The sequence below is a fragment of the Dipodomys spectabilis genome, unplaced genomic scaffold, assembly GCF_019054845.1.
Source record: "Dipodomys spectabilis isolate Male_0828 unplaced genomic scaffold, ASM1905484v1 ptg000191l, whole genome shotgun sequence".
Classification (NCBI taxonomy): Eukaryota; Metazoa; Chordata; class Mammalia; order Rodentia; family Heteromyidae; genus Dipodomys; species Dipodomys spectabilis.
In genome coordinates, this window is record NW_024870868.1 from 3365915 (window position 1) to 3371152 (window position 5238).

General features: G+C 33.3%; 1 non-coding gene across 1 annotated transcript; it reads left to right on the forward strand.

The window, feature by feature from the left end:
* The first annotated feature begins 4552 nt into the window (after positions 1-4552).
* On the forward strand, positions 4553-4654 carry LOC122121631. The gene has a single exon (XR_006149988.1). It is a non-coding gene; the product is annotated as a U6 spliceosomal RNA (small nuclear RNA).
* Positions 4655-5238: the final 584 nt, after the last annotated feature.

Here is a 5238-nt window from a genome sequence, read left to right on the forward strand (position 1 = left end):
ATTACATAAGCCAAAAAGTTTGGGATTAGAAAAGAATTGAGAAAATTGAAAGGGTAAGAAAACAATGTTCTTAGAACCCCTATATAAGCATACTGACTTCAGCAGTGGAGGGAGGCCAAAAATTTTGATATAGATTGTCTTAATATTTTTGCTACCTAAAGTGATTTTACAGAGCCTATTTGGCTCACTACAATGTAGAACAGTTTGAATGAGGACAGGAAAATAAATTCTACGTCCAAATGAGGCAACTTAAAAGAGTTTTAAAAGAGAAACCATGAAGATGTAGCGGGGTGGGGTGGGGAGGAGATCTTATAGTCTTTCAGCTTCACTGGACTTGAAGTCAAGAAGCTGTGCTTAATTGGAAATCAGGGAAGAGCTAGGAGGAGGACATAGAATTAGGACATAGAAGCATTGTCCATTGTAATAGACACTGTTACCCAAGGTATGGATGATTTAACTCTATTCTGTTCCATACATCTTGCTGAGCAAATGCAAGACCAAGAAAAAATAATCTATTGAAATAATTTTGCAAAGAATAACTTCACTGATCCTGATATGGTATCTAAGGAGAGTCTTAAGAGAGAACATAAAAGTGGAGTATACTTCGGTTTCCTCTAAGCATCTTGTTAGTAAAATATATCTTTGAGGTTAGAAGTGATTGAACCAAAAAGTAGTGGAGTACTTATTTTTGTGGAACTTTAGACACAAGAAGACTTTCAAGGTAAAAGAAAAAAAGTATAGCTAAATATTTGTGATCACAGCTTCTTGGATCGGTTTTTTGGAGACAAAGTTTTACATTAGAGTTTGTCCTCATTAACATAAATGTTGGATTTTCGTGGCAACCAAATGCAAGGGTGAAGCTTAATGGACTCCCTTGGACAAGTAAACAGCATGGTAGAAAAAAAATGGCAAATAATATTTAGGAAATTAGTTTGGCTAATTACTTGCCAGAACAAAGAATGAAAGATATAATTCAAAATCACTTGACTTAAAAGTATGAAGAAAGAGTAGTGAAGAGAGATGAGAGAAAACATAGAGGACTCTTCTGTCTCCAGTGGAGTAATGGATTCTTGATCTTGTTTCTTCCATTCTATCTTCACAAGCCATCAAGTGTGGCTGAGGACTGGAGTATCCATTTCAGACAAAGAGAACTCACAGAAGAAAATATTTGCAGCAGATGTAGGTGATTCACAACCTTAGACAATCTATTTAAATCTGTTCAAAATTCTCTGCTACCCCAAACTGCCCTCTTTGAACAGCTTTGTTTGCTATTCCCCAGACTAGCCTTCATGAATTATTTAAAATTTTGAGAGGTCATATACTCCTCTCTAGAGATTGCTGTTTGGTTGTGATTTTTATGTGTTTTTGTTTTTTGTTGTGTTTTTTAATTAAATTTCAAAAGGTTGTGCAAGTGTATTACAATAAATATGTCCATCTAATTGTCCAATGCTCCTGGATCAGAGTGACTCCTTCTATCATTCTCAACCAACCCTTCTCCAAGATGTATTTCAGATTTATCACTTCCTTTATCACATGTGTACATTGAGTATTCTAACTGTACTTGCCCCTTGTTCCATTTTTCATTCATTCTGTCTTTACTATTATTCCTCTCTGGTTTCAACTTCCTGATAGTCATTCTGTTAAACTGTTAATATTCTGAAAGTTTTATATACTATCCATGGAGTTTCAATCCTGCGTACACTTGAACTGATGTCAGCTTATATTTCCATAATTCATTCATCTGCAATAACAATTTGCAAGACTGGAGACGTGAAGCACCTAGACATGATTTTATTCTCATCCATTTGGAAGATTAATCTTTAGTCAACAAGAAAGTTTAAAAATGGCTTAGAATATATTCCTAACTACCAAATTTTATAAATGGCTTTGAAAAATGTTTATGATTATTTTATTTTACATGGGATAATATTTTCTACTACCTATAAGTTTTGGAAAAAGAAGAAGACTACGATTTACTACTATACAGGAATATGGTAGAAATAGAAGACAGATTTTATGTTTGTCACATCTCTGATGAGTACCCATATTCATGACTTTAAGTCATATTTCTTCTTACTATGTTAGACTGATAGGTAAAACATAAAACAACATATGATAAAGCAACTATTTATGACTTTTTAAAATGTACCTTAGGGGCTGGGAAGGTGGCTCAGTGGTAGAGTGCTTTCCTTGCATGCATGAGGCCCTGGGTTCGATTCCTCAGCACCACATAAGCAGAAAAAGCCAGAAGTGGCGCTGTGGCTCAAGTGGTAGAGTGCTAGCCTTGAGCTGAAGAGCTGAGGGACAGCGCCCAGGCCCAGAGTTCAGGCCCCATGACTGGCAAAAAAAAAAAAAAAATGTACCTTAGTAAGTGATTAAACTTACTTTATTAGCTAGTGTTTGGGTTTGAATTATGGGAGGTTTTTCTATTTGACACATTTCTGTAAGGCACCTTCTGAACAACACAAATGGTGAGTGGTACTATTTCTACACTTTAATGAATGGTTGAACCTGTTTGGCATTAGTGCTTGGTAAATAAAACAACTCTATTGTAACTTGCACCCTAACTTGAAAAATTTGTAATGTCAATATTGTCTACTTGTCAAATGTTATTTTGGTGAATGTGATTTTTAAAAGATTATTTGAAAAGGAATCTGTTTTCAGGAGATTAAGTGTAGGTTATCATTGGTTTGAGAATGATAACATTTTTATTCTACAGAAACAAGTTTTACTGAAGTACCAGTATTTTGAAGCATTAACGATCTTCTCAATTAATGTTTTTGTGAATTATATTTGACCTGTAAGTCAAGTTTTCCTAGCCTTGGTAGAGCAATTATGGATCTATCGTTCTAAGAACTATTTTTTTTGCCTACTTATGCTGGACTGAAATCTTTGAGTAATCATTAGAAGAGGGGTATTAAAAATAATTTTGTGACATTTGTGATCTTGGTCACTCATATGGGCTGGTCATTTGTAAACTGAAAGTTTGAATTACTGTACTTTCTCTCAGATTTTGTGATCTCATCTTTCATTTTAAGTTGCATTGCATTACACAATTGCTTACCACTAATTCTGGTGTCATAAGGAATTGAGATGGATTTTCAATTACTTTCTGTTGGCATGTTTCCTGAGCCTAGGTGAGAAATCTTCCCCTTGTTATCAGATGAAGAGGATAACTAAGACCTGGGATCCTAGGACCCATGGGTCCTGCAGAAGAATAATACCTTTTAGATATCGTATCAGCAAAATTTGGGTACAATCAGTAGAAATGCTTCAGAAATATAGAGAAAAACATTTTGCAACCAGTGAGTTAAAACAATAAACAGAGCAGCAGAGTAAAATCCCTTATAGATTAGAGGAAAACAATTGTTTTTTTTTTACAATGTGAATTCAGAAGACCAAGAATATTTAGAACATATCACAAGTTTATACCAAAGACATTGCATTGATACTTTTTATATTCTAATTTACATTCTAAACCTTATTATTTATATTCCAATCTATTTATTGTAATAAATATCTATTTATTTGTCAAATTATCAATTAATTCTAGTAAGTTCCACTGTGTGAAATAAAATATCAGCACGTATAAATATAAAATATAATAAAAAAGGCACATGTTTTGCAATGTTCTGTTGTGGTTACGGTATCAAAGGCAACTGTCTTTTAAAATATTATTCCATTATTTCTACCTCAGTGTTTGGTAGAGTTGGACCTAAAGCTTTACCATTTGGAGATTTACAGCCTAGAGACAAGAGGAAACACTGTGATTAAAACATTACCAATTTAAGGCCTAATATCGAGGAGAAACATCTAGACTTCTCTTGTAACTATGAAAATATTTGATGAAAGAAAGGCAGTAGTGTAAATTCCTGCCTGGATGGATGGTAGACTGGCCAGGACATTTGGTAATCATGCATGTGAAATTTTTTTCGCCTTCTTGGCTTTAGCTACTATTGAAATGTTAGGTATAAAAAACAATTATATTTTGATAAAATACCTTCTAGCCTAAAAGATTCTGTCTTAACTGTTTATCTCTCTATGATCCCTTTTAACTAATATTAGTTTTGTTCCAATAAGAAAATCTATGCTGTCAGGGTAAGATATTCTGATTGATCTGTTGGTACAGGGAAGAAGAGTAAGGGTCAGGTAGACATTTGTACCAGTAAGACATCATTTAGGAATTTTTAAGCTGCAGAAGTTTAGAAGTAGCTCGTAAGGAAGGCTTACTTTGAATCCATTAACTCCACAAAGCTAACTCAGTTTATAAATAAGTACTTGAAAAACAATCACCTTTGGACCTAGCTATAAAGGCTTCAAAGTATGATCAAATTTAAAATGAAAAAGACTTAAAATAGTCATTGACAAAAAAATTGCAAATGTGAGCAATCGACCAAACAATATAAGCTTTTCCCAATATACACAGAATTTTAGAGAAGTAAGATCAATAACATTTTTAGGAACAATAAGGTTTCCTAGTTACAAACAGTCAACCAAGGATATATGCCTGTATAAAGATTGCATCAATAACTACTTAAATTTACAGGATACTGCATGCTTCAGCAGGACTTTTACCCAAATTACTACAATATAGAGATTATCATGGCATTTGCACAAGGATGATATGAAAATTTGTGAATTATTCCATATTTTTCATTCTTGAGATGCAAGAAATGAAAAACAGTTATTAAAAATTGATTACAAAAATACAAGTCGTTATGTCGAAAAATGAACTTTACAACTTTGTGCGGGTGGAGGGGTAGCAGGGAGGATTGAGTGGGAGAGCAGGGGAAGGATGGGAATGGATGGGAAGGGTAAATACAGGAGGAGGCTACAATGCTTGATGAGAAATGTACTCATTATCTTGCCCATGTAATTGTAAACCCTCTGTACAGTATTTTCACAATAAAAAATTAAAAAAGGCAAATGTAACAATATATGTAATTCATTGAACTGAAAGTTAGTTTGACATCAGTGCGTTAAATCCTCACCTTAGAATGGCCTTTACATAGCATAATCTTTACAAAACATTTGAAATTGGATAACATTGTCATTTTATCCCAAAGAAATAAAATACTATAAGGACCTAGGAAAAAAAGGAATCTTAAACTTTTTCTATATGGAATGCTATCTGAAATAACACATTTATTAACGAACCTATATATTATAAAACAATGTATAATTCAAAGTATTATATCTAGGAGAGAATTAAATAGATTATGGACATTATACAAACAA